The 19,900-nt window shown below is 40.7% G+C and overlaps 2 long non-coding RNA genes across 2 annotated transcripts; both read right to left on the bottom strand.

The window, feature by feature from the left end:
• Positions 1-6,265: 6,265 nt before the first annotated feature.
• LOC145813926 (uncharacterized) lies at positions 6,266-9,304 on the bottom strand. Its single transcript, XR_014357358.1, has 2 exons — positions 7,061-9,304; positions 6,266-6,601 (listed from the first exon to the last, which is right to left on the bottom strand). It is a non-coding gene; the product is annotated as an uncharacterized LOC145813926 (long non-coding RNA).
• A 7,540-nt stretch (positions 9,305-16,844) lies between these two features.
• Positions 16,845-19,074, bottom strand: LOC145813923 (uncharacterized). The gene is made up of 2 exons (XR_014357349.1): positions 17,640-19,074; positions 16,845-17,180 (listed from the first exon to the last, which is right to left on the bottom strand). It is a non-coding gene; the product is annotated as an uncharacterized LOC145813923 (long non-coding RNA).
• Positions 19,075-19,900: the final 826 nt, after the last annotated feature.

Here is a 19,900-nt window from a genome sequence, read left to right as displayed (position 1 = left end):
TTTGTCAACATACTTGCCAAGAAGGGCACTCTACCTGCCAGAATAGGGCACAACTGAAGTTAAACAGTAGAATGGCTGAAAGCTCTCTCATCCTCCAAGCGGCGAGGTATCAAGCCGAGTGCAAAGCATGAATTGGAATGGATCGAGATGCCCCATTCCCTCATCCGGCGCATCGGCAGATGTTACCAAAGGAAATAGCCGCGAACTGATTATGTTGGGTGTGAGCCCGCAACTTCCTGTTCATCCATCAACCACCCAGGGGAAGGATAAAAAAATGAGAGATTAAAGAATAGAGAGATGTGCGATAAGAGGAAAAGTGAGAAGAGGGCTTTTCCAGAAAAACAGAGCTTGAGGGCCGAGTGATGTGAGAACCACAACTGAGGAAGGGTGGGAAACACTACCCGAAGAAAATGGCTCCTCGCATACTGAGAGGTCTCTCGTCTTTGTAACACGTCTGTGTGTCGTGTCTTTTGTTTTTGTTTGTCTCGATTCTGGCTTTGAGTCATTCCAAGTGTGTCTCGATGCGTTTAGGTTGTTTACCTTTTCTTTTCCATCGTTCAATCTTTTTCGCTGTGTTCAGTCGTAGGCTCAATGCCCAGTTAAGAACACATTTCTTAATTTCAAAAATTGTCTTGTGCTCAGAGTGCCGTGTCATTCCCCACATTTGTGCAAAACAAGATTTTGTTCTTTCAAAAAAAAAAAAACCGCAGGGCTCAACCCAACCCGTGTGGGAACAGTAAAGCCAGAACCCATCTGAAGCTATATAGGTTCCAAACTTCAAAGCAAAAGGAAAAGAGGAAGATGTCGGGCATCTGAGTTTGTTTCAACTTTTGCAAGTTCCGTCATCGCATCCTGTAGGTTCAAAAAGAGCTGTGTGTTCAAAATTAAAAGACTACTGAGTTCTGGGCTATGTGTTCAGAAAATTCAATCAATGTGGGCTGCGTGTTCACCTTCAATTCGAGCTGCGTGTTCGGAAAATCAAAAGTTTGGGCTGCGTGTTCAACTTTCAATCAGAGTGGGCTGCGTGTTCACCTTCAATTCGAGCTGCGTGTTCAGAAAATCAGAGTTTGAGCTGTGTGTTCAACTTTCAATCAATGTGGGCTGCGTGTTCACCTTCAATTCGAGCTGCGTGTTCGGAAAATCAAAAGTTTGAGCAGCGTGTTCAACTTTCAATCAGAGTGGGCTGCGTGTTCACTATCAATTCGAGCTGCGTGTTCGGAAAATCAGAGATTGAGCTGCGTGTTCAACTTTCAATCAATGTGGGCTGCGTGTTCACCTTCAATTCGAGCTGCGTGTTCAGAAAATCAGAGTTTGAGCTGCGTGTTCAACTTTCAATCAATGTGGGCTGCGTGTTCACCTTCAATTCGAGCTGCGTGTTCGGGAAATCAGAGATTGAGCTGCGTGTTCAACTTTCAATCAATGTGGGCTGCGTGTTCACCTTCAATTCGAGCTGCGTATTCAGAAAATCAGAGTTTGAGCTGCGTGTTCAACTTTCAATCAATGTGGGCTGCGTGTTCACCTTCAATTCGAGCTGCGTGTTCGGAAAATCAGAGATTGAGCTGCGTGTTCAACTTTCAATCAATGTGGGCTGCGTGTTCACCTTCAATTCGAGCTGCGTGTTCGAAAAATCAGAGATTGAGCTGCGTGTTCAACTTTCAATCAATATGGGCTGCGTGTTCACCTTCAATTCGAGCTGCGTGTTCAAAAAATCAGAGTTTGAGCTGCGTGTTCAACTTTCAATCAGAGTGGGCTGCGTGTTCACCATCAATTCGAGCTGCGTGTTCAGAAAATCAGAGATTGAGCTGCGTGTTCAACTTTCAATCAATGTGGGCTGCGTGTTTACCTTCAATTCGAGCTGCGTGTTCAGAAAATCAGAGTTTGAGTTGCGTGTTCAACTTTCAATCAATGTGGGCTGCGTGTTCACCTTCAATTCGAGCTGCGTGTTCGGAAAATCAGAGATTGAGCTGCGTGTTCAACTTTCAATCAATGTGGGCTGCGTGTTTACCTTCAATTCGAGCTGCGTGTTCGGAAAATCAAAGATTGAGCTGCGTGTTTAACTTTCAATCAATGTGGGCTGCGTGTTCACCTTCAATTCGAGCTGCGTGTTCGGAAAATCAAAAGTTTGAGCTGCGTGTTCAACTTTCAATCAGAGTGGGCTGTGTGTTCACCATCAATTCGAGCTGCGTGTTCGTAAAATCAGAGATTGAGCTGCGTGTTCAACTTTCAATCAGAGTGGGCTGCGTGTTCACCATCAATTCGAGCTGCGTGTTCGGAAAATCAGAGATTGAGCTGCGTGTTCAACTTTCAATCAATGTGGGCTGTGTGTTCACCTTCAATTCGAGCTGCGTGTTCAGAAAATCAGAGTTTGAGCTGCGTGTTCAAGTTTCAATCAATGTGGGCTGCGCGTTCACCTTCAATTCGAGCTGCATGTTCGAAAAATCAAAAGTTTGAGCTGCGTGTTCAACTTTCAATCAGAGTGGGCTACGTGTTCACCTTCAATTCGAGCTGCGTGTTCGGAAAATCAAAAGTTTGAGCTGCGTGTTCAACTTTCAATCAGAGTGGGCTGCGTGTTCACCATCAATTCGAGCTGCGTGTTCGGAAAATCAGAGATTGAGCTGCGTGTTCAACTTTCAATCAATGTGGGCTGCGTGTTCACCTTCAATTCGAGCTACGTGTTCAGAAAATCAGAGTTTGAGCTGCGTGTTCAACTTTCAATCAATGTGGGCCGCGTGTTCACCTTCAATTCGAGCTGCGTGTTCGGAAAATCAGAGATTGAGCTGCGTGTTCAACTTTCAATCAATGTGGGCAGCGTGTTCACCTTCAATTCGAGCTGCGTGTTCGGAAAATCAAAAGTTTGGGCTGCGTGTTCAACTTTCAATCAGAGTGGGCTGCGTGTTCAACTTTCAATCAGAGTGGGCTGCGTGTTCACCTTCAATTCGAGCTGCGTGTTCAGAAAATCAATGTTTGGGCTGCGTGTTCAACTTTCAATCAGGGTGTGCTGCGTGTTCACCTTCAATCTGGGCTGCGTGTTCAGAAAATCGGAGTTCGGGCTGCGCGTTCAACTCTCAATCAGTGTGGGCTGCGTGTTCACCTTCAATTCGGGCTGCGTGTTCAGAAATTCAAGTGCTTGAGTTGTGTGTTCAAAAATGCAAACCGAAATGAGCTGTGTGCTCAGAGTCGAGCTGTGTGCCCAAAATGAGCTGTGTGCCCGAAAGAGCTGTGTGCCCAGACTAAACAAGGTGTTGTGTTGCGAGCTGTGTGCCAATTGAATGGAATGCTGTGTCGCAAGCTGTGTGCTAAGCCTTGCATTGTGCATGCATCCCCTCGCGCTATCTTGCGCACCTTATCTGTTTAGCACTGTTTTGTACATTCACTCTGCATCGCACTATCTTGTGCACTCCCTGGTCTAGGAGACCTTAAATCCTCTAAAGGTGCAATTCCTTTGGTGTTGGTCGTGCCCGAACGACTTTCGGTGGTCTGGTATAGCCACCTGCCTGTGTTCGCGGTGAGTTCCTAGGAGACCAACTGAGACGGTGGAAACTAGAGTTCGAATGGCTTATGCCTAGAACGCAAAGGTTCGGGATTTCCGAGACTAAAGTCTGGTTTAAATACCCAGGGGTATATCCTCGGCTTGAAATCTGTATGGCAGCCCCATAGATTGAGATAGCATCTGTATGCACCTCAATTCTGGATACTGATCCAACCTAGTCTGTCACCCTGTTGGAGAATAGGGAAAGCTGCGACCATAGTCAGGGAGAAAAGTAGTACCTGTGGTTCAACCTAGAGGAAACGGGAGATCCCCAGCACCATCAGGCACGATATTGTATGTACGGTTCATTTGAGGCTGGTGCGACCAGACGAATCGCGCAGGTATCGTATCTTCTCCGTGTGAGACACGACGAGAATTGTGTAATTCTCCGCATTCTTAACTGCATGAAATATAGTTGTTGCTTTGCATTCTTGCTTAAAACTGTTGCATCCATTTGTGAATACTTGCTTCATTATAGCTTGCTACATTTGCATGATCATTGAGTTACCTCCGGCTCTGTGCATATTGTTTTGCATCTTGCCCCCCCTGCTTGCTGGCATGCCTGAGGGCACATCTCTGTTATTTTGTATGTTTGTCTAAGTCTTCGGCCTTGTCAAAAATGGGTCGTCTTTGGGCTTTGACATTCACTCCCGTCACTTGTGACTTTCGACTTCTGTCAAAGAGGGGCAACTGTAGACACCCCATTTTTGACCAACCTTAAGACTCAGACGTCACCGATTGAGCACTTGGTGATGTCGCATAATGTGCTCGTTCAGAAGTTTCAGAGTCGCGGCCGTGAGCCTTGCCTCCGGACTTCCGAACCCTCTTCTGTGCCTTGTCTCGGTTTGCGAACCAGACTCGATTTTCTCTGTTTCTTTTCCTGAGGGGAGGGAGAGGTCCCGTAGACCATCTCTCAGTGGCCGTGGGCTATATTTTGTGGCTATAGGCCATTTTGCCCATTTCGGAGCCCGGTTTCCGGTTTTTCGGAGCCGTAGGCCGTGTGCCTCGATTCGGGACAGCTTAACCATCTCTAGTCACTCTGATTTTTGGCATACTTCCTATTTGCTCCCTTCTGAGGGACACTAGGGTCTGAGAAACCCACTTCGTGGCCGAATGCCACTTTCGGTGCTTAACGGCTCATTTTCGGGATCCCGAACTGCGTGTTTTGGTCCCCGAGTATTCGTTTTGCATCGATTTTCGTTCATTTTTGGCAGGTACCTCTGTTTTATCACCGGGAAGGTCACTGGAGGGTGGGAGGCCAACAATTATCTTAGCAACCAGTAATATTCCATTTTCGCCCTCCGACACCCGTTTTTCTCACTTCCGAGCCAATGTTGAACACCTTGGGGCCACTTTCTTCAACCCCAAACCACATATTTGTGATGTACACACATGGGAGGATCCTTAAAGTTCATGGCCGGCCACTATTTCTATTTGACCCTTTTGAACCCCTCTTGAAATTGGCTTGTTCTCTCTCCTGTTTTAGAGTTTCCAAATTCGAACCACAGGGTTGTGAAGAGGAGACCTGGGAGGCCACCAATATGTGATGGTCGGCCACTAAAGCCACTTGGCCTTTTTGACCCCTAGCCGGCTGGCTAGGGGAGGTGGCCGGCCGGCCACTTCCAAGCCCAAAAATGGGCCGGCCATGATCCTCACGAAAAGTACTTTACAGCTGTCCAGCTGTATCCCCCAGAAAATATCTCAATCCGGGGAATATTTTTGGGGGAAAGCCTTGGTCTTTTTTCCCCCACCCTTTCCTTCCATGCTCCCCCTCCTTTTGGCCCATATAACCAGTAGGCAACATTGAGTTTAGGGGTTAGAAAATTTGCTCTTCAAGCTGTAACATGCCCGGGGGGTACCCGCGCGCGTTAAACAGTTCGGACCCCCGAGATCTCTTTGATCTATTCTCACGAGTGCAATGTGAAACATAGATGAGAGTCCAGATTTGGAAACTTTTATTGAAAATCCATTTTATTGCAATTTTGTCAAAAATGGACTGCGTCATCAGATCTCAGAGTCGCCACCTAATATTTATTTTGGGAAAATTAGGAAACCCATAACTCGTGCCAAGGCCACTGTTCGTCGTAACCAAGGATGCTTGGCTCGGAACCTTAGGTATGAGAGGGGAAGGTCAATAATGAGCACCCCCGCCCACCCGATCAAAGATCGGCCTTTACTAACCATGATATGAATTTTATTTTATTTATATGTTCATGTTCTGATTAGTTAATAAATCCTAAAATTTACTATGTGAAGCATACAAGTATAGACTATGCCATTCATTTTGGAGTAATTTGATATCATGCATTTTGAAAGAGTTTTGACGATGTACAACCCAAATAAATTGAGTTTACAAGCATGAAAAATCAACATCATTCCAAATTAAGCGACACAACCTCCATCCACTGGCATTCATAGAGTTATATCACATAAGCAACTAGCCTCATGGTAGAATGCTAGACATAGTAAGAAAAACACACACACACGGGATGCTAAAGCATAAAAACTCACATGTTTGACGTCCCACGAACAAGCTGCAAAACAAAGTTAGTAAAATATGCATGATCTTATATACAAAATCCTAATGCAATTCACTCATGAGATGCAACTAAAGATTCGGCTTCTAAAATATGATATGTGAATCATCTCAAGAACATGAGGTAGCGCACATAATCACATAGGAATTGATTAAATCCACAAATGCAAACTTAGCCGAATCAAGATGCATGAAATATGGATGCAAAGCATAACTATGATGAAAAATAAATATGACGTTTATGTACAAATAAAGAAAGCGAGTAAAAGAACGGGATAGAAAGAAGAGGGGCGGTGAATTATTACAACATTTAAAGAATAATTACAAACCAAATTAGAGAGGGATGAGGAGAATATTATAACAAAATAAAAACCTCACAATACACTCAAAATAAAATAAATAAATAAAATAAAAGCTTCATGTTCTTTAGAACCGCCGGCGGAAATTGGTCAATATTGGGAGATTACGCCATCTTGTTCGGAAGAAGCTAACCGACCGGCCAAATAGGCCGGCCGGCGAACTAGGCCAAGCAAAACCTGTCTTGTTGCAAAACCAAGAAAAGGAACAAACAAAAAAAATATGTAGGTGGCTCAACTAACCACTACCGGTTAGATTAAAAAAGAAAAGAAAAATAAAAAATAAAAAGTGCAAACTCACAATATAAACCTAAAGCAATAAAACAAATATAAGATAGAACATGCAAGATTATAACGGAACTAATATGAGACTAATACACGAAAAAAAAAAATAAATATGAGGTAAAACATGCAAGATTACAACAAAACTAATATGAAATTAAAGTATGCGAATAAAAATAAATAAATAAATAATTATGAGCGAAACAAACCACTAGGATTATAACAACACACTATGAAATATAAAGTAAGAAAATAAATATGAGATAAACAAACTACTTGGATTATAACAAAACACAATGAAATAAGAAGCAAGAATATAAATATAAAATATAAGAAAATGGAAGATTAAAAATTCACCTTCCAAAGAAAGATTGAACTTCTTGATTTCCAAACTTCCTCTTGATCACCCTCAAGTGTAGGAAGTGTGTTCTCAAATCCTCAATTCGAAATTATGGAGTTTATGGAGTTTGTGGTATGGAAAGTGGCTAACTCTCAAGTTTTTCTCACTTTCAATCACTAAACATTCTTCCTTATGATTGAGGCGATTGATCTTTGGCTATATCAGAATTTTTGGAGTGGTTTTGGTGTATGGAAATGAGGAATTTCAGTAGCTATGGAAGGTATGGGGTGTATATGGAAGATAGAAATATTTTTGGCTAAACAACTCAAATTTTCTCTCTTTTTTCACTCTTTTCTCACTCCTTTCTCTTCAATTTCGTGGTCCTCCTCCTCTCTTACAATATGATCATTCTATATAGGCAATGAGGGAGAGTAAAGGTCAAAAAGAAGGTGGGAGACAAGGTGGGAGACAAGAATGTGATAGGAGGGCAAATTTTCAAGGTGGTTGCATGGGATACTCCTTTATGGATGCAAACAAAATATCTTTTTGACTATGGAGGATGATTAGGTATAATGGAGGATGAGTGGATGCACTTGAATGGCTCAAAAAATGGGTAGATGGGTTGTCCCAACCGAACCAAAACCAAGAAAAATGGGCTATTGTTGTTTTGGGTCGAATCAACAAAATCTGCTTTTAAGCCCAACTTCAAATGGGCATATCTCCCCCATATGGACTTGGTTTTAGGCAGTTATTTGGTCCAAATTGAAGCCCCAGAAGTCTACTTTCCAATGGTGGTGGCCTCACATTTAAATTCCAAGTGTACAAAGAGATATGCCTAATTTAGTGAAGGCTGTCTCGGGCTGGATCAACAAAATCTGCTCTTAAGCTCAACTTCAAATGGGCATATCTCCCTTATTTGGACTTGGTCTAAGGTGGTTCTTGGGTCTAAATTGAAGCCCCAGAAGTCTACTTTCTAATGGTGGTAGCCTCACATTTAAATTCCAAGTGTACAAACAGAAATGCCTAATTTAGTGAAGACTGCTCATTTCTTTCTTAATGATTTGATGCTCATCCTTTTCCTAAACCAGCTTTCTTTCATCCCCTCCTATTCCTTCAACTCCAAACCTATAAAGAAGATATTTTTAAATATTTTTTAAAAATTTCACCTCCCTTCCATTTATTTCCACTTTGTCCTTACTCGGTTTACTGAAAAGTGCAATATTTTAATCGAAATGGAAGCTTCGGGACATCGTAGAAACATTTAAAAAAAACATATTTTGAAAAGAGGGTTTTAAGGTCTAAAATAGTTTGGCCAAAAAAATGGGTGAAGGTTGGGATTAAAACTTAAATTCCATCTTTCTTACTGAGAATTTTGTGAGAAACACATTCTAATTGTCATCATCGGGTAATCAAAAGAAAGCGCCCGAGTCTTAGGGCCGGTCAAAATGGGGTGTCTACAGTTGCCCCTCTTTGACAGAGCTCAAAGTCATTTCATGACGTGAGTGAATGTCAAAGCTCAAAGACGACCCTTTTGACAAGGCCGTAAGACTTGGGCAAACAAACAAGATGCAATGCAAGTGGTTGAACCCGAAGGTTGCCTACGTATCCTTTTGCAAGGAATCAAACCAGCGTAGTTCAGGGGCAGAATGGAAGTGACATGCTCAAAATGCAGTTTGAAGGTTGGACTTACACGCTTTGCGAAGCCAGTTGTTTGAAAATTAATGATTATGCAATGCAATACAATGCCATGGAGTGATGATAAAGATATGAAGACGACAATAATGAAGAGGCAAGCTTCGTGCAAATGATATGAAACATAACAGGGGGTGCATTGCATTAAATGTGCCACAAAATCACATGCAAATGTGTCACAACATAATTTTAACCTAGTGAAACAACAGCCTAACGCGTCTCACGCGAAAGGAGGAAAGATGGTGTAAACACCAGACGCACTTGATGTTTTTAACCGAGTAAACTTGCAATCCCAACGCGTTTCACGTGGTAGGAGGAATGGCGGTATAACCAACAAGCGTACCTAACCGTATTTTATACGGAGAGGGGGAAGGTTTTAACCAGAGAAAATGACAATGGTGTAACCAACAGGCGTATCTCAACGTATTTTATACGAAGAGAGGGAAGGTTTTAACCAATGAGAATGACAATGGTGTAACCAACAGGCGTACCTAACCGTATTTTATACGGAGAGGGGGAAGGTTTTAACCAAGGAGAACAACAATGGTGTAACCAACAGGCGTACCTAACCGTATTTTATACGGAGAGGGGGAAGGTTTTAACCAGAGAAAATGACAATGGTGTAACCAACAGGCGTATCTCAACGTATTTTATACGAAGAGAGGGAAGGTTTTAACCAATGAGAATGACAATGGTGTAACCAACAGGCGTACCTAACCGTATTTTATACGGAGAGGGGGAAGGTTTTAACCAGAGAAAATGACAATGGTGTAACCAACAGGCGTATCTCAACGTATTTTATACGAAGAGAGGGAAGGTTTTAACCAATGAGAATGACAATGGTGTAACCAACAGGCGTACCTAACCGTATTTTATACGGAGAGGGGGAAGGTTTTAACCAGAGAAAATGACAATGGTGTAACCAACAGGCGTATCTCAATGTATTTTATACGGAGAGAGGGAAGGTTTTAACCAAGGAGAACAACAATGGTGTAACCAACAGGCGTACCTAACCGTATTTTATACGGAGAGGGGGAAGGTTTTAACCAAGTAGAAAATGACAATGGTGTAACCAACAGGCATATCTCAACGTATTTTATACGAAGAGAGGGAAGGTTTTAACCAGAGAAAATGACAATGGTGTAACCAACAGGCGTATCTCAACGTATTTTATACGAAGAGAGGGAAGGTTTTAACCAAGTAAACGTCAAATCCTAACACGTTTCACGTGAAAGGAGTAAAGGTGGATTCGAAATCCAAACGCGTCTCACGCAAGTGGAAAAAGGTATGGTAGAATGACAAGGGGTAACCTCTACATGTAGAAGCCACCGATGCTGTTTTTCTTCCTGATCATATTCACAACTTTCCCTATTCTCCAACGGGGTGACAGACTAGGTTGGTTCAGTATCCAGAATTAAGGCGCATACACGCTACCTCAACCTATGGGGCTGCCATACAGATTTCAAGCCGGGGATACACCCCTGGGTATTTAAACCAGACTTTAGTCTCGGAAATTCCAAACCTTTTGCGTTCTAGGCATCACCATTCGAACTCTAGTTTCCACCGTCGCAGTTGGTCTCCTAGGAACTCATTGCAATCACAGGCAGGTGGCTATACCAGACCATCTGAAGTCGTTCGGGCACGACAAACACGAAAGGAATTGCACCTTTAGAGGATTTAAGGTCTCCTAGACCATTCTTAGACCATTGAAGTCGTTCGGGCACGACAAACACCAAAGGAATTGCACCTTCAGAGGATTTAAGGTCTCCTAGACCTAGGGAGTGCACAAGATGGTGTGATGCGCAAGATAGCGCGATTAAATTGAAATTGCACAAGACAGTGCGATGGAATCGAAATTGTGCGATAGGTGCATTATTATGCGTTAGATGCACAGAATGTAAGGAGGAATTGTATGCTCGAACCAAATACCGTATACATATACTATGTACAGACAAAATACATACAAATACGACAATATACACAGACATGCCTGTACGGTATACATACATAGATTCGGGGAATATTCTGTTTGCAGCCATCAACGGAAAGATACTGTTACTGAGAAGGCATATTCCGTTTGCTGACGTCAACGCACGTACGCAAAACACGCAAAAAAGAAAGGAAAAATGGAAAATGCATAGACACGGGGGTTCGACCCTCTGATCTCAAGTTTGGCCTTCGAGTCCTCAACCACTGAGCCATGCCACTCTTGTGACAAAATATTCAAACAAACATATATATATAGGTATATGAGACATATATATACATAAGACCAAAACAAAACAAAAGAAACATTTGTTTGTGGGGTTCGAACCCCTGACCTTGGGCTCAACCTTCTAGCCTTCAACCACTGAGCCAAACCACTGAACCCAAGCCACTCTTGTAACCAAAACGTTCAAACAAATATATATAATACATAGATATACAATATATATATATATACATATATGTATAAATATACAATTCTCCCGCCTCTCTCTCTGTTTTTTGTCTCATTCTCTCTTCCGTCATCTTCTTCGAGCGTTGTGTCTGGCGCACGATTTCAACAAGCGCGGCGCCTGATCGACAGGCTATCCAATCCTGCCCCGATTGTCAATGATCGTCTCGAGCCTTCCTCCCTCTTTGTCTTCTTCTTTGGCTTCATCCTCTTCTTAAGTTGAGGCCTGTGAAAGAGAGAGGCAGAGCAAAAGCCTGCAAACTTTCTCTGTCACCACTCTGCAACCTCTTTCTTTTGCATTACTCTTCTCTGCCATGGCCTCTTCACAAGGTTCTCTCACTCTTTTTCCAGACCTAAACGAGTCTACGATAGAGATGACCAATTCTGACTCCCCTGAACCTTAACCACGGGCTCCTCCTCCTTCCCCTGTTTTCAACTTTCCAGCGATGTCAGTTGAACAAATCATGGCGGCACAGTCTGACATTGAAGCAAACTCGTATACGCTGAGGTCATGTGTGGAGACCGTGACAGCGGTCTCCAACTTGTCGCGTCGACTGCAGAACAGGATGTGTGAGGTACATCGGTTAAATGCACAACTCTCCCTCCTCCAACGTATGTACAAAGACGCTCGAGTAGAAATTGGTGTGCTGAAAAAGCAGAACAAAGAATTGAAACGACTGACGACCTCCGTGACTCGATTCGGAGTTTCTTCGCACAACCAATTTGATGGCCGGCGAGGAATAATCTCCTTTGGAAGTTCTGCCAAGGCTGAGGCAGAGTCTTCAAAAGCTTCGAAGGAGTAAAGATGAAACGAGGCAGCTGATGGTAAAGTTAGGCAATGAAACTCTGTGCAAATGAAGCCGGTTGTAATCTTCTCCGCCGAGTTGCTGCCGAAAAACTGAGAAGATGCTATTCTCCCTCTTTTTGGTTTTCTTATTTTTGTTTGTTTGTTTTTTTTTTTTTTTTTGTGTTTTTTGTGTTTTTTTTTTTTTTGTGTTTTGTTTTTGTTTTTGTTTTTTGTTTTGTTTTGTGTCTCTGTAATCGGGGATGTCCTCCCTGACTTCAATAAAATCAATTTCTTTTTTTTTTTTGCTCATCACTGGCATGACTGGCATATCATTTTGAACTTGAAAACATTTTTGTTTGATTGAATTTGAGAGTGATTGAATTTTGAACTCTGAATTGAACATTGATTCTATACTGACCTGAATCAAAGAATGACTTAATGAAAGCAAAACGAAGCAAAAAAAAAAAAAAAAAAAAAAAAAAAATCCAAACACACTTATATACACTGACTGGTATGAACACACCGACTGGTATAAATATACTAACTGGTATGAAAGGAACACACTTATATACACTGACTGGTATGAATACCCTGATTGGTATGAATACACTGACTGGTATGAATACCCTGATTGGTATGAATACACTAACTGGTATGAATACACACTTATATACACTGACTGGTATGAATACCTTGACTGGTATGAATACACACTCATATACACCGACGAGTTGACTCGAGTGGTGGAGAAGACAGAATCTCTAACTCGACTATGCCCCTAATTCATTACCTTGAATTTTTTTATTTTTTGATTTTTTTTCATAAAAATGTTTTGATCAACATGACAGTTAGATTAGCATACTTATTCCATTTTCTGTTTCAAATCATGTAAGCTAAACTGTGAGCACTGAAAATTTTCCCTTTTCAAATTCAAAGAATGGTCCAAGTTTTGCAAAAATGGAACAATTTTTGAGAAAAACTAGTCAGCTTTATTCAAATTAATCAAAACCTATTTTTGCAAATGGCCACTACTCAAACAACATGGGATCAACCATTGGGGTGCATAGTCCCAAGCCAGATAATCAATGGTGATATCCGAACCACGCAAACCGAACCAAGCCAAACCGAACCGAATGAAACCGAGCAGAACTGGACCAAACTGAACCGCTGAACCAAACCGAACCAAGTTGAATCGAAACCAACTGGACTGAGCAGAATGAAGATACACCAATCAAACACGGATAGGACAACCAAATCAACTAAAGATACACCAATCAAACATGGACAAAATGAATGGGTTGAAAAATTATTGGGGCCGAACTTCAAGATGAAGCTACCTACGTATCCCAAAGATAGGAATCAGGCCATCGTAGTTCCGGCTGAGGGTCACTCGGGTATTGACACTCTCCTTTTGTGCTCTAACTGTTGCCAAAGCCGCCCTTTCGGGTTTTTAACCTTGCGAGCTTTTCATTTTTTCATTTTTCTATTTTTTTCATTTTGTTCATTTCTTTTTTTTGTTTTTCATTATTTTTTGTTTTTTTGATTTTTTTTTCTGCTCTAAATTCTGCTTGGGTCGCCCTTCCAGGTTTTCAACCCAACGAGCCTCTCAAGGATGGTACTTTTATTTTAGCTTGTCCATGTTGATTGGGTGTGAAATCTCTAGGCCAATGACTGCTACACTTGACCAGTAGATATGATGATGTAGGGACTAGGCTAATTGGGTCTGAATTTGCCCCTAGTGTAATGGATAGGAACTCGACTGTCCTTCAATAATAAAATTCATTCTCTCAAATTCTGGGTTTTGCCTTTATGGGTGATCTTCATTGGGAAACGATTCAGTTTTAACTCTTTGATCACATCCAACCTTTTGCCCCTAGTTCAAGGACTGCTTCAAATCTTAAATCACATCCGACCTTCTTGCCCCTGGTTCAAGGGCTGTTTCCAATCTGAATCACAAGCCCTACATAGTTTTGGCTAAGGTTCACTCGGGTATTGACATTCTCATTTTACGCTCTAACTTTTGCCAAAGCCGCCCTTTCGGGTTTTCAACCTTGCGAGCTTTTCATTTTTCTTTTTATTTTTCCTTCTTTTTTTTATTTATTTATTATTATTTTTTTTTTTTTGTGCTCTAACTTTTGCCTAGGTCGCCCTTTCGGGTTTTCGGCCCAGCGAGCCTCTCAAGGGTGGTACCTTATTGCCCCTAGTTCAAGGGCTACCTCCATTTCAGCTATGCAAGCCTCATACTTTTGCCCCTAGTTCAAGGGCTGTTTCAAATTGATATCACATTCTCTACCCTGAGTTCAAGGTCTGTTTCCAATCTGGATCACATCATTGCCCCTAGTTCAAGGGCTATTTCCAATCTAAATCATATTCGACCTTATTGCCCCTAGTTGAAGGGCTGCCCCCATTTGAATCACATCATGGCCCCTAGTTCAAGGGCTATTTCCAATTCGGCTATGCAAGCCTTACACTTTGAATGATCATTGAATACTTCGAATCAAGGTTTGAAAGCTAAGGAGCTAAGGAGGTCGGACCATGAGTCAAGAGGGATCTTATGCTGTATAATCAATTCCAAGCATGTCTTCGTAGGACCACACAAAAACAGTTTTTGAAATCTTTTAACAAAGTGACTAATCACCCGTACTCTTACGAAGATAAGATAGAACCAATTTGGACCAAGCTAGGATCATTCTCAGTACCCACATTAACAAAAATGATTTTATTCATCAAAGGCTTAGCACACCTCTCTTCTTCTCAGTTGATCAAAATTTGCAAATCCCGAGGAAATTCTTCCTCTTTGTTTTCATCAGAGTTTTGGAAAATATTTTGAAAAACTTTGGTCAATGCAATGAATTAAGGCACAGAGACGTAGGCAGACTCTATGGCATTTTATTTTTTTGTTTTTCTGTTTATTGAAAAGAGACTATGACTCAGCAATGACAACAGACTTTTGACAACATACTCAAAAGAAAATGACAAAGAGAACCTAGACAGAACAGAAATGTCTAGGTTAGCACTATCGAAATCAACAGACTCTGACTTATTAGGCTGACTCGAGCCTGACTCTAACTCTACAAACTTGGTGGAGTCAAACTTACACTCAATACTCAATTCAGAACTCAGAATAAAACCATTCTCAATTTTGCTAGTCAAAGTGTGGACCAGCCACAACATTCAAAATAAATTGCTAGTCAAAGTGTGGGCCAGCCACAACATTCAAAATAAAGCTCATGCAATCAACAGGTGGTCACTCCCCAATCACAGAGATGGTCGACTTTGTGGGATATCGGCATTTTTTTTTTTTTTTTTTTTTTTTTTGATTTTATGTTTTTGTTATTTTTTTTGTTTTTGAAGTAATGGTGCTAAACTGAATAGCCTGAGCCACTCATTCGAATTTGAGAACCCCTGTATAGATCCAATACATTACACATAAAGCAGGAAAGAGAACAAACACCCCTAAAGAGGGTAGGGTTATCCTGTCCTAGCTTGGAATGATCTAGGGTTTCACTATTTACACAAGCGGTATCATACATCCTAGAAATGGGAAAGCATCCTGTCCTAATTTGAAAGGTACTATAGCTCACCATATGTACAAGGTTGGCTCTATTTTACGGGTTGAAGCCAAGGTGACGTTACCAAAGAGTCCTTTGGGTCATAACCAATAAAGATCCCAGGAAATCAGAAGAGTCAAATAGCCTCTCTTCGGAGTCTGAGAACCTTAGATAGCAAAGCTAGATAGCAGGGCTACATAGCAAAGCTACCCTTTTGACAAATCTCAAAAGGTTACAACACAAGGCCTCTAAAGTATCATAAAAATAGGTGTAGTGTCACAAAAAGCTTACCTGTGCTCCCACCAGTATCTGGGCAACACAAGGACTTGAAGTGCACCAATGAATGCAATGCAATGAACATATAATTGAAAATAAAGGTCATATCATGGAGTTCGAGTCAAGGTTTCATAAAATCCCAAGCAGAGTCGCCAGAAACTGTAACATGCCCGGGGGGTACCCGCGCGCGTTAAACAGTTCGGACCCCCGAGATCTCTTTGATCTATTCTCACGAGTGCAATGTGAAACATAGATGAGAGTCCAGATTTGGAAACTTTTATTGAAAATCCATTTTATTGCAATTTTGTCAAAAATGGACTGCGTCATCAGATCTCAGAGTCGCCACCTAATATTTATTTTGGGAAAATTAGGAAACCCATAACTCGTGCCAAGGCCACTGTTCGTCGTAACCAAGGATGCTTGGCTCGGAACCTTAGGTATGAGAGGGGAAGGTCAATAATGAGCACCCCCGCCCACCCGATCAAAGATCGGCCTTTACTAACCATGATATGAATTTTATTTTATTTATATGTTCATGTTCTGATTAGTTAATAAATCCTAAAATTTACTATGTGAAGCATACAAGTATAGACTATGCCATTCATTTTGGAGTAATTTGATATCATGCATTTTGAAAGAGTTTTGACGATGTACAACCCAAATAAATTGAGTTTACAAGCATGAAAAATCAACATCATTCCAAATTAAGCGACACAACCTCCATCCACTGGCATTCATAGAGTTATATCACATAAGCAACTAGCCTCATGGTAGAATGCTAGACATAGTAAGAAAAACACACACACACGGGATGCTAAAGCATAAAAACTCACATGTTTGACGTCCCACGAACAAGCTGCAAAACAAAGTTAGTAAAATATGCATGATCTTATATACAAAATCCTAATGCAATTCACTCATGAGATGCAACTAAAGATTCGGCTTCTAAAATATGATATGTGAATCATCTCAAGAACATGAGGTAGCGCACATAATCACATAGGAATTGATTAAATCCACAAATGCAAACTTAGCCGAATCAAGATGCATGAAATATGGATGCAAAGCATAACTATGATGAAAAATAAATATGACGTTTATGTACAAATAAAGAAAGCGAGTAAAAGAACGGGATAGAAAGAAGAGGGGCGGTGAATTATTACAACATTTAAAGAATAATTACAAACCAAATTAGAGAGGGATGAGGAGAATATTATAACAAAATAAAAACCTCACAATACACTCAAAATAAAATAAATAAATAAAATAAAAGCTTCATGTTCTTTAGAACCGCCGGCGGAAATTGGTCAATATTGGGAGATTACGCCATCTTGTTCGGAAGAAGCTAACCGACCGGCCAAATAGGCCGGCCGGCGAACTAGGCCAAGCAAAACCTGTCTTGTTGCAAAACCAAGAAAAGGAACAAACAAAAAAAATATGTAGGTGGCTCAACTAACCACTACCGGTTAGATTAAAAAAGAAAAGAAAAATAAAAAATAAAAAGTGCAAACTCACAATATAAACCTAAAGCAATAAAACAAATATAAGATAGAACATGCAAGATTATAACGGAACTAATATGAGACTAATACACGAAAAAAAAAAATAAATATGAGGTAAAACATGCAAGATTACAACAAAACTAATATGAAATTAAAGTATGCGAATAAAAATAAATAAATAAATAATTATGAGCGAAACAAACCACTAGGATTATAACAACACACTATGAAATATAAAGTAAGAAAATAAATATGAGATAAACAAACTACTTGGATTATAACAAAACACAATGAAATAAGAAGCAAGAATATAAATATAAAATATAAGAAAATGGAAGATTAAAAATTCACCTTCCAAAGAAAGATTGAACTTCTTGATTTCCAAACTTCCTCTTGATCACCCTCAAGTGTAGGAAGTGTGTTCTCAAATCCTCAATTCGAAATTATGGAGTTTATGGAGTTTGTGGTATGGAAAGTGGCTAACTCTCAAGTTTTTCTCACTTTCAATCACTAAACATTCTTCCTTATGATTGAGGCGATTGATCTTTGGCTATATCAGAATTTTTGGAGTGGTTTTGGTGTATGGAAATGAGGAATTTCAGTAGCTATGGAAGGTATGGGGTGTATATGGAAGATAGAAATATTTTTGGCTAAACAACTCAAATTTTCTCTCTTTTTTCACTCTTTTCTCACTCCTTTCTCTTCAATTTCGTGGTCCTCCTCCTCTCTTACAATATGATCATTCTATATAGGCAATGAGGGAGAGTAAAGGTCAAAAAGAAGGTGGGAGACAAGGTGGGAGACAAGAATGTGATAGGAGGGCAAATTTTCAAGGTGGTTGCATGGGATACTCCTTTATGGATGCAAACAAAATATCTTTTTGACTATGGAGGATGATTAGGTATAATGGAGGATGAGTGGATGCACTTGAATGGCTCAAAAAATGGGTAGATGGGTTGTCCCAACCGAACCAAAACCAAGAAAAATGGGCTATTGTTGTTTTGGGTCGAATCAACAAAATCTGCTTTTAAGCCCAACTTCAAATGGGCATATCTCCCCCATATGGACTTGGTTTTAGGCAGTTATTTGGTCCAAATTGAAGCCCCAGAAGTCTACTTTCCAATGGTGGTGGCCTCACATTTAAATTCCAAGTGTACAAAGAGATATGCCTAATTTAGTGAAGGCTGTCTCGGGCTGGATCAACAAAATCTGCTCTTAAGCTCAACTTCAAATGGGCATATCTCCCTTATTTGGACTTGGTCTAAGGTGGTTCTTGGGTCTAAATTGAAGCCCCAGAAGTCTACTTTCTAATGGTGGTAGCCTCACATTTAAATTCCAAGTGTACAAACAGAAATGCCTAATTTAGTGAAGACTGCTCATTTCTTTCTTAATGATTTGATGCTCATCCTTTTCCTAAACCAGCTTTCTTTCATCCCCTCCTATTCCTTCAACTCCAAACCTATAAAGAAGATATTTTTAAATATTTTTTAAAAATTTCACCTCCCTTCCATTTATTTCCACTTTGTCCTTACTCGGTTTACTGAAAAGTGCAATATTTTAATCGAAATGGAAGCTTCGGGACATCGTAGAAACATTTAAAAAAAACATATTTTGAAAAGAGGGTTTTAAGGTCTAAAATAGTTTGGCCAAAAAAATGGGTGAAGGTTGGGATTAAAACTTAAATTCCATCTTTCTTACTGAGAATTTTGTGAGAAACACATTCTAATTGTCATCATCGGGTAATCAAAAGAAAGCGCCCGAGTCTTAGGGCCGGTCAAAATGGGGTGTCTACACAAGCTTGAATAGAAAACTCCCTCTCCATCTCCCTCATTTCCTTGAAAACCTTCAAGCTCTACACCTCATTTTCTTCATCACCACCAAGCTCTACCACCACCACTCCATTCCAGCAGCAAGGGGAGGAATTCCAGCAGCTAAGAGGCAACAAATTTGGTCCAAGAAACAACAAAAGAATTGGTCTTCAAGGGTGAGTTGCATCTTTCCCTTTTTGGCCCATTTCTTGTATCTTTTGTAAGCCATCTATGATTTTTGCTTTGAGCTCCGGCCATAACTGAAAGTGGCCTTCTTTTGAGCTCATTTTCATGTCTCATTAAGGGCTCAACCCTGTTTGAGTCCTCCATATTGCACTTGCTTCAATACCCTTCTTAAATACCGTTTTCTTGCATGATATTTTTAGCTCGTGTGTAATCTGTTTTGGAGTATGATGTAAACTGTAAATAGGCTTATTTTGAGCCCCTCTTCAACATTGAAGAAGGGCTCAACACTATTTGGGACCTCCATGTTATACTTTCCTTTATACTCCCTTTTTGGTCCCATTTTTGCATGCCTTGGCAGCCTATCTTGGTTCCATTTTTGGTCATTTTACAGAGCTAGAAAAGTTCTTATTTTGGTCCATTATTCATGTTTCATTTAGGTCCTTTCATGGTTTGGGACCTCCATATGCCACTTCATGTTATATCTCTCTTTTGGTCCCCATTCTTGCATGTTTTGTTAGCCTACCATGCTTTTGTTTTTGGCCATTTTACATTTCTGAAAATAGTCTTATTTTGGCCCATTCTTCATGTTTCATTAAGGGTATTTGGCCGTTTGTGGAA

Source organism: Camellia sinensis, chromosome 15, assembly GCF_055761805.1.
Source record: "Camellia sinensis isolate YWXY chromosome 15, ASM5576180v1, whole genome shotgun sequence".
Taxonomy (NCBI): Eukaryota; Viridiplantae; Streptophyta; class Magnoliopsida; order Ericales; family Theaceae; genus Camellia; species Camellia sinensis.
Note: the sequence above shows the minus strand (reverse complement) of the source record. Positions and strands in the feature narration are given on the sequence as shown.